At 39.2% G+C, this 16958-nt stretch overlaps 1 long non-coding RNA gene across 3 annotated transcripts; it reads left to right on the top strand.

The window, feature by feature from the left end:
• On the top strand, positions 1 to 4060 carry LOC137038021 (uncharacterized). Of its 3 annotated transcripts, none has more exons than XR_010897349.1 (7): positions 1 to 24; positions 123 to 214; positions 638 to 741; positions 1457 to 1534; positions 2940 to 3020; positions 3178 to 3253; positions 3684 to 4060. It is a non-coding gene; the product is annotated as an uncharacterized lncRNA (long non-coding RNA). The 3 variants fall into 3 exon arrangements; XR_010897350.1 differs by having other exon boundaries at positions 605 to 741; XR_010897348.1 differs by lacking the exon at positions 1 to 24 and having other exon boundaries at positions 39 to 214.
• Positions 4061 to 16958: the final 12898 nt, after the last annotated feature.

Genomic DNA, 16958 nt, shown 5'->3' with positions numbered 1-16958 from the left:
AAACACCCATAGGAAACACCGAAAGTAAGTGTTTTTGCCTAATTTGCAACACGTTTTTTAGGACATATTGTTTTATAACGATATATAACTTGACGCTTTAATAACGCGCCTAAACCTCTCAGACTAGGCTGAGGCTCGTGATCTGGTGCACACGGAGTTTGCACCGCATCACAGAGAACAGAGAAAATACCGAAACAGAGACAACGCCGAAAAAGTAAGTGTCCCATACCTATATTAATCTGTATCTATAATGTGTCATTATGTATTTATGTCTTGGAAAACGAATCCAGTAGCTATGCTACTTGAAAGGCTGCGTTAGAGTTTTATACAGACGAGCCATGCACAGTGGCCTCCCTGCATCAGACGGAGAAACGCTTTCACCATTCTTTAATTCATTGTTCATTCATCAAACTGTAATCTTATTGCACTAACGTTACTTAATCTTTGTGTCTGATTTGTATTAGTTAGAAATCCAGATTCAAAGATGCAGATGAAATGACTAACAAAGGAAGGCTATTTGTGTGCAAAATCAGTGACAAAGTTTTAGGCAGGATTGTTTCATGAACGTTTTTTTCTGAAAATGTTGACCTCTTGTTTTGCGCAGAAAATTTGACCTGTCTGATGTCTCTGTCTTCAGAAGCATCAAGTTCAACAGCTGCATCAACATTGATTTTTGACAATCCCCTAATATGAAACCAAGGCTGCACTGATGACCGTTCTTTCTGTTCTGCATTAAAAAAGGTATGTATATGGTATAGACAAAATGTGTGGTGCCTGTCTTGGAAGATTATTGAAGGATAGATAATAATATTTATTTACAATAAAGAACAACTATGACCTCTGTGCATACCAATTCAAATCACTTATTGACATGTTTTAGTCAGGACAGGATGGTAGTTAGAAAATTATCATAAAAGAATAGAACAAATACTATGTAAGTCAATTTGAGTAAAAGATGACAGAGTTCAAAAATTTGGGAGAACTAACGCTTTAAAGTGATAGTTCACCTAAAAATGAAAATCAGACCATGATTTACTCTTAGGTGTATATATGACTTTATTTCTGACAAATACAATCAGTTATACCAAAAATGTCCTGGCTCTTCCAAGCTTTATAATGGCAGTGAATGTCTGTTTATGCTTTGAAGTCCATAAAAGTGCATCTAAACGTGCCAGCATGTTTTTTTTTATATAACTGATGGAATTTGTCTGAAAGAAGAATGTCATACACCTAGAATGACTTTAGGCTAAAGTAAATCATAGGATAATTTTCATTTGTGGGTGAACTATCCCTTTATCTTAGTTGTTGTTGAAATTATTGAAGTAGATGGGTAAGAATTTTAATATAATTGATTCATTATGAATGGGGTCTGATTACAACTAATAAAAAATGTATTCTTTAAGACTATTTAAAGTATTTCTTCATCCTCAAACTATCTTTAACTCTTGTTTGCCAGCACACCTACCATATGACTGAAAAACAGAAGAACAACTCAACAATTTCCTTATTTGGAGGAGTAATACTTTTAGAATGGGTAAGTAATTCTTTCATATTAAATATTTATGCAAAATGTATTTATCATTTTAACTTTTGGATAATGTTTGGATATGCCTTCATGTTTAAAGGGATAGTTCAACATTTGATGTTTATCTGCTTACCCCCAGTGCATCCAACATGTAGGTGAGTTTGTTTCTTCAGTAGGACACAAATACAAATTTTTAACTCCAACCGTTGCTGTGTGTAGGTCATATAATCATGTGAATGGGTAACAATTCAATGAGGGCAAAAAAAAACATGCTTAGACAACATGCACAAAGAGCCCTGTGGCTTATGACGACACATTGTTATCTTGAGACACAAAACGATCAGTTTGTGTAAGAAATCGAGCCGTATTTATATAATTTTTTTACTTCAAATACAACAGCCTGGAATGCGCTTCATGTCCGGTAAGATCAATATACACACTCTGGATATATACGCGCTTCACTTCCGGTAAGGTCAATATCCACGCTCTGGTTCGTATATCGAGTGTGGATATTGACCTTACTGGAAGTGAGAGGCGTTCCAGGCTTTTGGATATAGCTTTGTATTTGAGGTAAAAAATTAAATAAATAAGGCTCAGTTTCTCACACAAACTGATCGTTTTGTGTCTTAAGATTTCAATATGTCGTCATGAACCACAGGGCTCTTTGTGCATGTCGTCTAAGCATGTATTTATTTATTTTTTGCTCTAATAGAATTGTTACCCATTCACATGATATGACTGACACACAGCAACAGTTGGAGTTAAAAATCTTTATTTGTGTTCTGAAGAAACAAAAACCTAGCCTGACAAGCCGGACCCACATCAAGATGTTTGGTCTGGAAACTCACCATTGACAGCTCAATCCGAGGGGCGGATAAACGGTTGTCTTTCAAACTCCCTCTGCACGCGATAGGATAGCCCTACACCAACCAGAGCAACGAAGATGAAGCAGAGCTTGTTGATAGATAATTCGCCGTATCCGGTCGGCAAAACTCAGAACACATCTTCCCTTTTTAAGAATGACTTCAGTGCCGTTCTTTTCTCAGAGAAAAGCTTAACTCCAAGTCTTCCAGAAATGCAGTCAAAGCTGATTCGAAAGTCCGCCGTTCGCCAGCTTTTGTGTTTACTAGAAGCACGCAAACGCAACTCGGCCGTCGTCATTATGGCCCCGCCTACCAACTCTATACACGATGTGATTGGCCTGGCAAGAGTTAGGCACATACAGCTCAGAAGGGTATTGAGAGTTGCTAGACGACACTCGCGGGCAGATTAAATTTGCTGCCGCTAGGGTGCGTCTAGATTTCTAGGCTAACAAAACCTACATGTTGGATGCACTGGTGGTAAGCAGATAAACATCAAATTTTCATTTTTGGGTGAACTATCCCTTTAAATATATTTGTTTTTATATTTTCAGTTTTTAGGAGTTTCTGTAATGCATCAAGTTAGGCCCTGGGTTGGTGCTTAAAGACTACAGAATAGAACCTGCCTGGTGATGGTAAGATTTAATAGTTAACATATTTCAGAGAATCATGGGCACAAAAATAATGATAGCTTTGTTGGAATTTGGCTAACATCAAATAATAACAAAAAAAAAAGAGTCAAACAAATTGTTTTCATGATTTGACATGTAGATGGTTTCTGTTTGATTTTAGACTCAACAGATTGGGAAATCTCTGCCTATCCCAAAGTCAGGAAGAAGCGAACAAAAATCATTCCAGCAGCTGACTAGTAAGTGAGATTTCTGTAAGGGAAAGTTCACCCAAAAATTAAAATTATGTCTTCATTTACTCGCCCTCTTGTTGTTCCAAACCTGTATTAGTTTCTTTCTTCTGTTGAACACTAAAAAAGATATTTGGAAAAATGTTTGTAACCAAGCAGATAGAGCAACCATTCACCACCATAGTGGAAAAAAATACTATGGTAGTGAATGGTTGCTCTATCTGAGTAATTAATTAACATGAGTAATTAATAACAGAATTAACATTTTTGGATGATGTAAGCCTTTAATTTACTTGGAAATCAGTCAATTCTAACCAAAATAGTTTCATGTTTGAGTCACCAAAGTCTAAGATGATTGGACTTTTTCCACCATAAACTTGCTGTATTTATAAAATACAAATAATATTAATTGTAATTGGTCTGGTTTTGTGTTGTCTAGGCTAGGGAACCAGCATTCCAGGATTTTTCGAGAGAGTTGGATCTGCACAACCTTCCCTGCTCTGCATGTGAAACAACAACTATGCACTGAACTGTACTGTTAGCAACTGGACACAACCTGATCCACAGATATCCTGCAACTGTTTTTCATCTGCTGAATGTTGTATTGACTCAAGTACTGCTGTTCTGTTGCAAAGTTGAAGGTACTGAACCAACTTCACTGACACAGGACATATATTCACTGACATGCAGGACTTGAAGTATTACACACCACTTGAGAAGTTTTAATATAATTCTGATGACAGAAATGCCTATACTGTGCCTTATTCATTTATTTTAAAAGTTAACCTTCAGTGATGTAAAGGGTCTTGCTTGTTAATAAAGCACTAGTTTGTTAAAACAACTCTTTGCATTCATTTTTTCAACTTTCATTTTTCAACTCCATTATACTCAATATAAACTCAATTCGAGTCAAATTTAACACTCATAAAATGTATATATGACTCCGTCCGTTTGGGAGTTAAAATCACACTTTTTAAAGTGTGAAATATGTACACTACTCACAAGAGTACATTTTAACACTTAGGGAGTTAAAATTTACTCTGTGAGTAGTGTACATATTTCACACTTTAAAAAGTGTGATTTTAACTCCCAAACGGACGGAGTCATATATACATTTTATGAGTGTTAAATTTGACTCGAATTGAGTTAAATGTACACTGGCTTTTTTGCTGTGCAGGAGAGCCTGATCTCCATAGATTTTTCCTTACAAGACGCTCTGTGTTTTTTCATTACAGCCATGTACATTTGCTACCGAGGAGTCAAGAGTGGCATTGGTTCTTACCCTGCTACCACTCTGTGGGGAACGGCGGTGTAGGAGAATCAATATCCCTGCTGTTCCTCGATATGTGCACTCTCCGAAGAGATGAGGCGGGTCTTTGACCATGCAGTTGCAGGTCGCGAGGCAGCCCGCAGGCTTGCGGATCTTTGTCAGAACAACCGACCCGTCTCTGACTATATGATTGACTTCCGGACACTGGCAGCAGAATATAAGTGGAACGAGGAGACGCAGTGGGACATCTTCCTGCATGGGCTGGCTAACCATGTACAAAAGGAAATCTACACTCTGGAACTTTCCACAAGTCTCAACGCGCTCTTGGAATTAGTGCTGCATGGGGATATACACTTACAACAGTGAGATCAATGCTCTCAACCCAGACTATTCTCAGAGTTTCCAGTGAACCCCAGAGAATGCACGGTCAGCCCACCCATCGATCTTGAGCCTAAGCAGGTGGGTAGAGCTCGGCTTCTCGCTCGGAGGAGAGAGAAATGGAAGCTTCAGATTAAGTTCTGCCAGGAAGATTTAATCACTTCGTCACTTATTAACCTAATCTCAATCCAATGCCGTCTTCATATTTTCTGTATAAAGGTCGTACTTACACATGTTTGATTTTGCAGATGCTGATGCAACAATAAACTCCATCCTCCTTACCACCACCAGGATGGTTCCGTCCATACCTTCAAAGGGGGGTCGGGTGCGCCCCTGCCTTCATCTTCAGACAGGAATATGCTGATCCACTACCCTCGGATTATAAACTATGGACCATATGACTATAAACTATGGTATTGCTATGCCAAAACTTTATCATGCCTGCTGGGCTGTCAATAAATATATGCTTCATTCATCATTCTATCTCCCGAGTCTTTCTGGTAGAACGTTGTGCACAGGAGGACTCTGCCTTTACTGCGGTGGGATGTGGCATTTCCTCAACCACGGTCTGGTAAAAGATTGAGCCTGACAGTAGAGCTGAGGGTAAGGTTGGGCGGTTCCAGGTTGGGTAAATCCTCATCCACCACTCTCCTCCCGGTAAGACTGTGAGACTATCAGTGTTATGCCTCTTGTCTTATGTCTGCCTGTCCGTCTCTGTCTTGCAGTTGGTGGACTGGATCTATTAACCATGCCCACAGAGCATCTTGAAGGAAGATGTTCAGTAAAGAAGCCTGAAGGAAGTGTTCAGTAAGTCCCAGGCTTCTTCTCTACCTCCTCATCTACCCCCTATATCTTTGCTTTAAAATTACAACCAGGTACGTCTCTGCCTAAGGGCAAGTTATACTGACTTTCAATTCCAAAAAGGGAGGCCATGGAGAAATATAGTCAACACTTTATTTTAAGGTTCAGTTATTATCTATTAACTAGTTGCTTATTAGCATGCATATTACTATGATATTGGCTGTTTATTAGTGCTTATAAAGAACATATTAATCCCTTCTTCTGCATGACCTTGTCATACATCCCTTAATTCTACCCAATACTTAAACTTAAATGCTACAAAAACTACCCTACTAACTATTAATGAGCAGTAAATTAGGAGTTTATTGAGGCAAAAGTCATAGTTAATAGTGAATATGTGTTCCCCATACTAAAGTGTTATATATCCGAAATATATATCTGATTCTCTAGCATCCAGGTTCATCTGCACTTCCTCTTCTCCAGCGGTGACAGTGTTCTTTTCTGTGGATAAAAAGGATGGTTCTCTACGACCTTGCACTGATTACTGAGGGATGAATAACATCATGTGAAGAATACTTATCCTTTACCACTGATGTCTTCAGCTTTTGAGAGGCCTTTTGGCCTGTCCAACTCTCCTGCTGTTTACCAAGCACTCGTCAATGACGTGCTGGGAGACATGGAAGATCAGATAATTTATGTCTACCTGGACAACATACAGATTTTTTCTTAGCCGCTAACTAGCCGCTCCTCTGACAGCCTTGACTTCCCCAAGAATAATGTTCAGGTGGTCAAGTGTAGTTGAAATTGCATTTGCCAAACTGAAAAGCCTGGGATGTTTTGATTTTTCACTCTTGTACCGCCTGGGTTCTAAAAACATCAAAGACGATGATTTATCGCACATTTTTGACGGATCTGAACGCCTGTCTACTACCGAGCGTGTTTTTCCCAAGAGACTGATTATCTCTCGGGAAAATATATAGGGACCTTAAGAGAATGTTACAATGTTTGGTATCCAAGAATGGAGCCAACAGATCTCATGGATTAAGTATGCACATAACTTGTTGCACATAGTGTCGTCTACGGGTCTAACTCCATTTTAAGATATTATAGGTTACCAGCCCTCTAATTTTCCTAGTCTGGAATCCGAGGTTGCAGTCCCCTCCTCTCACGCCTTTATCCAGAGGTGTCATCACACCTGGAGCAGAACCCGAGAGACTCTGCTCCAGGTGGGGGTGAGCACCAAGGCCCCAGCCGATCACCACCAGTCAAAGCCTCCTGTCTAAGTCGTAGGTCAAAAAGTGTGGCTTTCATCCAAGAATATTCCTCTGCATTCCGTCTGTAATAAGCTTGCTCCTAAATGTATTGGCCCATTCCCTGTCACCATGATCCTTAGTCCCCTGGCAGTCTGCCTCAAACTACCTCCTGTGTATGGGAGAATTCACCCCAATTTCCATGTATCCAAATTAAAACCTGTATTTCACGCCCAGTTGGGTTCCTGCTAGAGACATACTGGATCACTCCCTTATCGATGATTACAATCGACAGAAAGCTGAAAATGTCTACTTTGGAGATATATGCATCACTTTGGCACTTATTTACACTCAATTACTTTGGTACCATTTCCACCTGGATTTGGCCTAATTGAAAAGCTTCCCATACCCACATACAGAGGTCTAAAAAACACAATTTACAGCTCACCATATACTTAAATGTTTATCACTTTTAGCAGTGTTTTATGTAACTTCAAGGGGTTTCATGTAAAATTACAACATTGTGTATTTTGACCACTATGTGTGGGCATGGGAATCTTTTCAATTTGGGTAGGCCAAATCCCCAAAAATGTAATGTTAATGTAACAGTGTTAAGCCGGGTGCACAGTGTGCGATTTTGCCCACGATTTGGTCGTCTGAGACAAATTTAGCAAATCCTAAAAGATTCCTCAGATCCTAGGCTAAAATCTGACGTCTTTGGTCGTTAGTTTGACATGTTCACCGGCAGCCGATTAATGAACGCTGCGATCAAATTTTACCTCAGACGAAATTCTGGCAGTGTCAGAAGATTTGGCACGGAATCCTGCAGTGTGACTTCTCCTACGACAACAGTCAAATATCTCGGTTTTTCAAGAGAAACTATGACCAAAACGAGAGCTAGAAATTTATTTGTAGCCAGCATTTCAGTCCCGCGTGTAATGCAGCTCACTGTCACCGAACGCGTCATTCATTGATGATATAAAACTCTGGGTGAGTTTTCTTGCGCGCGTCCGTTTTTAGCGCCCCTTAACTATCGTGCAGTCTGACATTAATGACAACTGAGATCTTACAGTGTGACGTGGCTTACATCGGGAATCATGTTCATACAGTCTGACAAGGGACATTCGCAAAGGATTTTGAAAAATCGCACAGTGTGCAGGACCCATTACACCGAAAAGAACAAAAGATAAAACAAAATCTATATTGCAAAAACTGATACACTGCAGTTTTTTTAACCAACAAGCTCAGCCTCTTGAGTTTGTGCATGTAGCATGAATAACTATATTCCTGAGAGTCATAACAACATTTAGGCCACAAACTGTATGGATCTCTGCTTGATGTCTTTGCAACTTGCGTCACTGAATCAAATTGCAAAAATAATGATTGTTTTGAAACGGGTTTCCAGAAAACTCCCACTGTCTGCCATTGGTCAAACAAACAGTCTCACGACAATGTCAATGTTGCTGTGTCAGGCGGCCGGGATGCTCAAACAAACAGAGCAATGTTTTAAAAGTGCTTTGGTTGTATTTTTCTGGAAAATCAGCCCACAAATGTTTACATAGATCTGTTTCCACAAGCTAGGAAAGCAGAAAGAGTTTAAATATAGAATATTGCGACATTATCACTATTAGAAATCATAATAATTAAAATAAAAGAGTAATCCTTTGTTTTCTATGAAAAAGATTGTGCTATTATTATTAATCAAGACATGCTCCCTAAAGAATGTATAAAGCAAATGTATAATCAGTAGCATCATGGTATCATTCGTTGTGCCTACAGCCATGACATCATCCATCTTTCCTCCTCCCTTATGGACACTGATCATGTCAAAGTGTGGAAATCAGTTTCTGTTTATCTGTTCCACTGCTTTACTCAGTCATTTTGACATTCATCACTAGACGTTTCTGTTTCACCTCTTTTGATTTGCTTTAATCAACCTTCTCTGTGATAAGTGAAAGTCATGACACAAACAATATACAAGTCCCCACATTCTCTTTCACCGTGTTTCTCTGACCAATAAGATCAAGGAATAGTTCCCTGAAAAATGTAAATTCTGCCCTGACATTTGCCTATATTTGCAATATTGTAAATAATCATAATACAAATCATGTGCAACTTATTCTCTCAACTCATAATTTGATGATCTGATACATATATCTGATGGATAACAGCAAATTATTTTATATGTTAAGACATTTTTATCCAAACATTTCTAATTTCATGTCAGTTTTCTATCTATGAAATTTAGAGTTACTTTTGGTGCCCCTTGAGTCAGAGTTAAGATATTTGCTTCTTTTAAAGTATGTTTTTATTGATCCAAATAAGACTAGAATTTTCAGGGATGTGATATAAATGAGCAGATGTGAAAGAAATTTGACTGCTTTCTGGTGGTTTTGCACATATCCAGGCCAACACAAATGAGTCTTTGAGTTTATCTTCAATTAGGCCTACCTACTTTGTAATGTGACTTATCTACCTGGAATTTGCTTCCCACATTATTCAGTGCACGTGTGTGTGGAGCACCCGGATGGTAAGCATCTGATATGAGGAAGATTGGGCGCTGGCCTTCCAGGTAGTATTGCATATGCAATAGCGGAAAAAGGAAAAGGATGATGAAGATGAAGACAAAGCAAGAGAAATATGGTAAGAGAGGGAGAGAACGACTGAGAGCCAGTGAATATTTGCACATATTTTAGACACATATCGTGTTTAGGTCGGATATGAGGGTTTAAAGCTCAGTTCTCAGTTGTTCGAACTAACCTTAACTTTTTAGTTAACTAACTTAATATTTAATCTAATTATCTAATTATCTGTACTATTCACATATTCCTTTGTCACTCAGAAACCCAGTTAAGATTATTTATTTGATTTTGAGTCAAATAAGTTCTATGTCAGAACGTTGGCTCACCATTTGCTGATGCTGTTCATGTGAGCATTACAAAGCATGCATGTGATGCTGACGCAGGAGCTGTCCAATAATGAGCCTGATTTCTGACCTAGAACTTGAAAGCACTGCCCTGCATTTCAAATGTGGTAGTTCTCTATTAGCTCTTAACTATTATTTTTTTCATACCTCCCAAAGGACTATTAAGAACAACTTAGTCTATATACATATACTATATACAGGTGCATAATTAGCAATAGTAATGCATAATGTTTATTTAAATCTAAAGTAAAAATCACAGCCCACCAGTAATGACTCAAGTATTGCCAAATCCTCAAGGAATTACTAATGATTTGGGACAGTATTCTAAAGTGAAAAACATGCTAACTCCTTAATATTTACTGAAGTCATTGGGAACTTTTAAGGTTTTTGTAAGGTTTTGGATATAATGACTCAAGTGTTAACACATCCAGTCCCAATTTATATTAGGTGGCCTTAGCATCTATGTATTTAAATAAAATAAAAAAATATAAGTAAAAAAATAAGTGCAATGTACTTATTGTATTCATATTGTATTGTAAAATCCTTTTGCTGATATTGAGGTGGGATACTGGTAAAGTTAGTGTAGCGGTATCGGTAAGTTTAAAGGTAAAGTTGGGGACAGCTGTGGTGGTATGGGTAAGTTTAAGGGTAAAGTTAGGGACAGGTGTGGTGGTGTGGGTCAGTTTAAGGATAAAGTTAGGGACAGGTGTGGTGGTGTAGGTCAGTTTAAGGGTAAAGTTAGGGACAGGTGTGGTGGTGTGGGTCAGTTTAAGGGTAAAGTTAGGGACAGGTGTGGTGGTATGGGTCAGTTTAAGGATAAAGTTAGGGACAGGTGTAGTGGTATGGGTCAGTTTAAGGATAAAGTTAGGGACAGGTGTGGTGGTGTGGGTCAGTTTAAGGATAAAGTTAGGGACAGGTGTGGTGGTGTGGGTCAGTTTAAGGATAAAGTTAGGGACAGGTGTGGTGGTGTGGGTCAGTTTAAGAGTAAAGTTAGGGACAGGTGTAGTGGTATGGGTCAGTTTAAGGATAAAGTTAGGGACAGGTGTGGTGGTGTGGGTCAGTTTAAGGATAAAGTTAGGGACAGGTGTGGTGGTGTGGGTCAGTTTAAGGGTAAAGTTAGGGACAGGTGTGGGGGTGTGGGTCAGTTTAAGAGTAAAGTTAGTGACAGGTGTGGTGGTGTGGGTCAGTTTGGGACAGGTGTGGTGGTGTGGGTCAGTTTAAGAGTGAAGTTAGGGACAGGTGTGGTGGTGTGGGTCAGTTTAAGGATAAAGTTAGGGACAGGTGTGGTGGTATGGGTCAGTTTAAGGGTAAAGTTAGGGACAGGTGTGGGTCAGTTTGGGACAGGTGTGGTGGTGTGGGTCAGTTTAAGAGTAAAGTTAGGGACAGGTGTGGTGGTGTGGGTCAGTTTAAGGATAAAGTTAGGGACAGGTGTGGTGGTGTGGGTCAGTTTAAGAGTAAAGTTAGGGACAGGTGTGGTGGTGTGGGTCAGTTTAAGGATAAAGTTAGGGACAGGTGTGGTGGTGTGGGTCAGTTTAAGGGTAAAGTTAGGGACAGGTGTGGGGGTGTGGGTCAGTTTAAGAGTAAAGTTAGGGACAGGTGTGGTGGTGTGGGTCAGTTTAAGAGTAAAGTTAGGGACAGGTGTGGTGGTGTGGGTCAGTTTAAGAGTAAAGTTAGGGACAGGTGTGGTGGTGTGGGTCAGTTTAAGGGTAAAGTTAGGGACAGGTGTGGCTGTGTGGGTAAGTTTAAGGGTAAAGTTAGGGACAGGTGTGGTGTTATGGGTAAGTTTAAGGGTAAAGTTAGGGACAGGTGTGGTGGTGTGGGTCAGTTTAAGGGTAAAGTTAGGGACAGGTGTGGCTGTGTGGGTAAGTTTAAGGGTAAAGTTAGGGACAGGTGTGGTGTTATGGGTAAGTTTAAGGGTAAAGTTAGGGACAGGTGTGGTGGTGTGGGTCAGTTTAAGGATAAAGTTAGGGACAGGTGTGGTGGTGTGGGTCAGTTTAAGGGTAAAGTTAGGGACAGGTGTGGCTGTGTGGGTAAGTTAAAGGGTAAAGTTAGGGACAGGTGTGGTGGTGTGGATCAGTTTAAGGGTAAAGTTAGGGACAGGTGTGGTGGTATGGGTAAGTTTAAGGGTAAATTTAGGGACAGGTGTGGTGGTGTGGGTCAGTTTAAGGGCAAAGTTAGCGACAGGTGTGGTGGTGTGGGTCAGTTTAAGGGTAAAGTTAGGGACAGGTGTGGTGGTGTGGGTCAGTTTAAGGGTAAAGTTAGGGACAGGTGTGGTGGTGTGGGTCAGTTTAAGGGTAAAGTTAGAGACAGGTGTGGTGGTGTGGGTCAGTTTAAGGGTAAAGTTAGAGACAGGTGTGGTGGTGTGGGTAAGTTTAAGGGTAAAGTTAGCGACAGGTGTGGTGGTGTGGATCAGTTTAAGGGTAAAGTTAGGGACAGGTGTGGGGGTGTGGGTAAGTTTAAGGGTAAAGTTAGCGACAGGTGTGGTGGTGTGGATCAGTTTAAGGGTAAAGTTAGGGACATGTGTGGGGGTGTGGGTAAGTTTAAGGGTAAAGTTAGAGACAGTTGTGGTGGTATGGGTCAGTTTAAGGGTAAAGTAAGGGACAGGTGTGGTGGTGTGGGTCAGTTTAAGGGTAAAGTTAGGGACAGGTGTGGTGGTATGGGTAAGTTTAAGGGTAAAGTTAGGGACAGGTGTGGTGGTATGGGTAAGTTTAAGGGTAAAGTTAGAGACAGGTGTGGTTGTGTGGGTCAGTTTAAGGGTAAAGTTAGTGACAGGTGTGGGGGTGGGGGTAAGGTTAAAGGGTTAGTTCACCCAAAAATGAAATTGATGTCATTAAGGACTCACCCTAATGTCGTTCCACACCCGTAAGACCTCCGTTCATCTTCAGAATACAGTTTAACCAGTTAACGCCCACCGGATCGTGGGCGGGGAGGTTGACGCAAGTGAGCATGTCTCTATTTTTAATTACTTTTGTTTTATACAAACTATTGAATCAACTATCACAAACAATGCATCACTTGAAAGCTAAAACACTCAAGATTCATTTTTGCAATAAAGCAGAGAGGAAAGGGTTGAATGAACTGCTGAAGCACTAGCTATTTAAACATTAGAATAATAATAATGCGGTACTCATTCATTTAATCATTTCAATTTTCAATTCAATTGAAAGATGAAGATGACTTCAATTCATCTCATATTGTGCAGATCAGATTGGACCAATCCACAAAACAACATAATACATGTCTGTGTAAGAGTCCACTCTTCAAAATGCAGCTGACTTTTTAATCCAAAACAACAAAAAAATAAGCAAAAAAACAAAACATCCTCCATTGTTTACATGAGCGTTTTGTATTAGAGTAATCAATCATGTCCATTTTCAATGAAATATCAATTCAAATCATTATTAACTATTTATTAGTATGATACAGCTGTAAGTAAGTATTTGAACACCTGTCTATCAGCTAGAATTCTGACCCTCAAAGACCTGTTAGTCTGCCTTTAAAATGTCCACCTCCACTCCATTTATTATCCTAAATTAGTTGCACCTGTTTGAGGTCGTTAGCTGCATAAAGACACCTGTCCACCCCATACAATCAGTAACAATCCAACTACTAACATGGCCAAGATCGCAGAGCTGTCTAAACACACTAGAGACAAAATTGTTCACCTCCACAAGGCTGGAAAGGGCTATGGGGAAATTGTCAAGCAGCTTGGTGAAAAAAGGTCCACTGTTGGAGCAATCATTATAAAATGAAAGAAGCTAAACATGACTGTCAATCTCCCTCGGACTGGGGCTCCACGCAAGATCTCACCTCGTGGGGTCTCAATGATCCTAAGAAAGGTGAGAAAACAGCCCAGAACTACACGGGGGGAGCTGGTCAATGACCTGAAAAGAGCTGGAACTACCGTTTCCAAGGTTACTGTTGGTAATACACTAAGACGTCATGGTTTGAAATCATGCATGGCACAGAAGGTTCCCCTGCTTAAACCAGCACATTTCCAGGCCTGTCTTAAGTTTGCCAATGACCATTTGGATGATCCAGAGAAGTCATGGGAGAAAGTCATGTGGTCAGATAAAACTTTTTGGTCATAATTCCACTCAATGTGTTTGAAGGAACAAGAATGATGAGTACCATCCCAAGAACATCATCTCTACTGTGAAGCATGGGGGTGGTAGCATCATGCTTTGGGGGTGTTTTTCTGCACATGGGACAGGGCGACTGCACCGTATTAAGGAGATGATGACTATGAATGATGGCTATGTATTGCAAGATTTTTGGGAACAACCTCCTTCCCTTAGTTAGAGCATTGAAGATGGGTCGAGTCAGGGTCTTCCAACATGACAATGATCCGAAGTACACAGCCAGCATAACCAAGGAGTGGCTCTTTAAGAAGCATATCAAGATTCTGGCATGGCCTAGCCAGTCTCCAGACCTAAACCCAATAGAGAATATTTGGAGGGAGCTCAAACTCCGTGTTTCTCAGTGACAATGGGCCAAAATCCCTCCTGCAGTGTGCAGGAAATGTTTGACCTCTGTAATTGCAAACAAAGGCTACTGTACCAAATATTAACATTGATTTTCTCAGGTGTTCAAATACTTATTTCAGGCTGTATCATACAAATAAATAGCTAAAAAATAGTTAAATAATTGTGATTTCTGGATTTAATATATATATATATATATATATATATATATATATATATATATATATATATATATATATATATATATATATATATATATATATATATATATATATATATATATATATATATATATATATATATATATATATTTGGGTTAGTTCACCCAAACACAAAGAAAGATATTTGGAAGAATGTTTGTATATAAGCAGATTTTGAGCCCCATTGACTACCATAGTATTTTTTTCCCTACTATGGTAGTCAATGGGGCTCAAAATCTGTTTAAATACAAACATTCTTCCAAATATCTTTCTTTGTGTTCAGCAGAAGAAAGAAATTCATGCAGGTTTGGAACAACTTGAGGGAGAGTAAATATTGACAGAATTTTCATTTTTGGGTGAACTAACCCTTTATAACCCAATATAAGGTGAGAACAAAATGCACACTATGAGTACACAGTTTTAATTCCTGGCAATAATTCCTGTTCAAAGATACATCACATACCTGGCATTTCCAAGCCATTTGGTGAAAATATATCCGTGAGGATACTGATAACAGGATTATTGTATTATTCTTAATATGATGTCCACAGGAAGAAAAGAAAAATGTATAGACCTATTATATTTTAATTTATTAAAAAGATTTGACATGACTAATTTTATAATATCTATTTTGGTGATGTAAAACAGAATTTTCCTCAGCCATTAGGCTACACCAATCTTCAGTGTCACACAATCTTTCAGATATCATTCTGATTTGTGAAGTCGCCCGCAACTTTGCCGACCCCTGGGAATTAATGATGGAACAGTATTCTAAAGTGTCACCAGTACTTTTAAAGTTGGCATGTGAATTTTTGAATACAATTTTAAAAGATCATTATCTTAACCATGGCCATTCTCATGTGTAACTTGTCTCAAACCTACGTAACTTATAACCTTTACAGTCCATAGATAGTGACCACAACTTTCAAACTTCAAAAAAGAACAAAGGATACAACTCAAAATTGGATCATAATGCCTCGGAAGACTTGTGAATATGAGTCATATGCAGCTTTCGTATTGTTTTGTGACTTTTTGCAGCTTGAGAGATGTGTGGTTGATCGTGTGCTACCCAGAGGTCAGGATTTCTCTTTAAGGGATAGTTCCCAGAATTACCCTCTAAACAAACAATCTCAGAAGCTCTGAGTGCCACACCTACCAGAGCAGGTTTCGCTGCAAATGTTGACTGGGAAAAAAAAGAGGCAAATACTGAACAAGCAAACTGGAATGAAATGGAAGGAATCCCATTGAGTGTTGACCTAGGAACTTGGGAGAGGCCGGCCAACCACCCAGGAGACATTCTCGGTTCGTGCCGCACAGCGGTACATGCGTCTTTACATTGTATTCAACATCCCCCCTAGACTACTATTACTCAGAACATACAATGAGTACATCCTTAGTGATGCTGCTGTGTTTGTGGGTGTGTTGTCAGGGAGTGCAGCGGTCTTGGGCAATACGGAAAGCGCTTTATTTGCCTTGGCTGAAGAGGAAGCAAGTAATTAGACAAAAAAGACACAGGGTATTGCGTTAGTCCTCAGTTTCACCTCAGTGTCACTGTCCCTCTGTCTCATTGTTCTAGTGTCTCATTTTGACCTTTCCCCCACTCAGCCTGTAAAGCTCATATCCTTGTTGAGTGATTGCACTTTTGTTTGAATGCACGTATGTGTTCGGATGTCGTCACTGTGCTCCGTTCTCAACAGGCCTACAATGTGTCATCAAACATGAAGGGATTTCCACTGATAGCAGTTTATTTGGAGTTGTTTGGTCATCCTGTGATGATCATTGCTCTCCAGGCTACTTTATTGTGTCAGCGTATTCCAACTCATGAGTCAGAATTTGCATATTCTGTCATAATAAGAGATGTGAGATAGATGGGAAGTGAGAAAGAGAAAGAAAGGAAAGAATATGTACATAGATATAACTCTGTTACCTCAATAACTAACAATAGTGTCTATTATAAAGACAATCTTCTAAAAATGTAGTTTAAAACACGTGCCAAGTTTATGTATGTGATTTATATATGATTCACACAATTCTAAGGTCTCTAAATTATTGACCTGATCAAACATTTGCCTAAAAACCTGCTGTACACAATATTATATGCCTTCTGTGATTAAAAAATGTTTGCCTTCTAATATAATTATAAAATGTCTCCTTTGTCTTTTTGCTGTGAAATCTTGTCTTTATAAGGTAAAAATAACTTTTTATATGTAACATTTATTTGTCTATGATCATTAAATTAAGCATTAATCTATTTAAAACATATTTTTAAGAGCTATAGAGTGACAACTTATATTTGTATACATTTTGTGGAAGTAGTAAAAATCTCATTGATTTACATTGCAAAATATCAGAATTACATCTTACTTTTGGGCAATATATCAGCAACTGCACCAAACTGCAAATTT

This window comes from Pseudorasbora parva, chromosome 13 (genome assembly GCF_024679245.1).
Source record: "Pseudorasbora parva isolate DD20220531a chromosome 13, ASM2467924v1, whole genome shotgun sequence".
NCBI classification, from domain to species: domain Eukaryota; kingdom Metazoa; phylum Chordata; class Actinopteri; order Cypriniformes; family Gobionidae; genus Pseudorasbora; species Pseudorasbora parva.
This window is presented reverse-complemented; position numbering and strand designations above follow the sequence as displayed.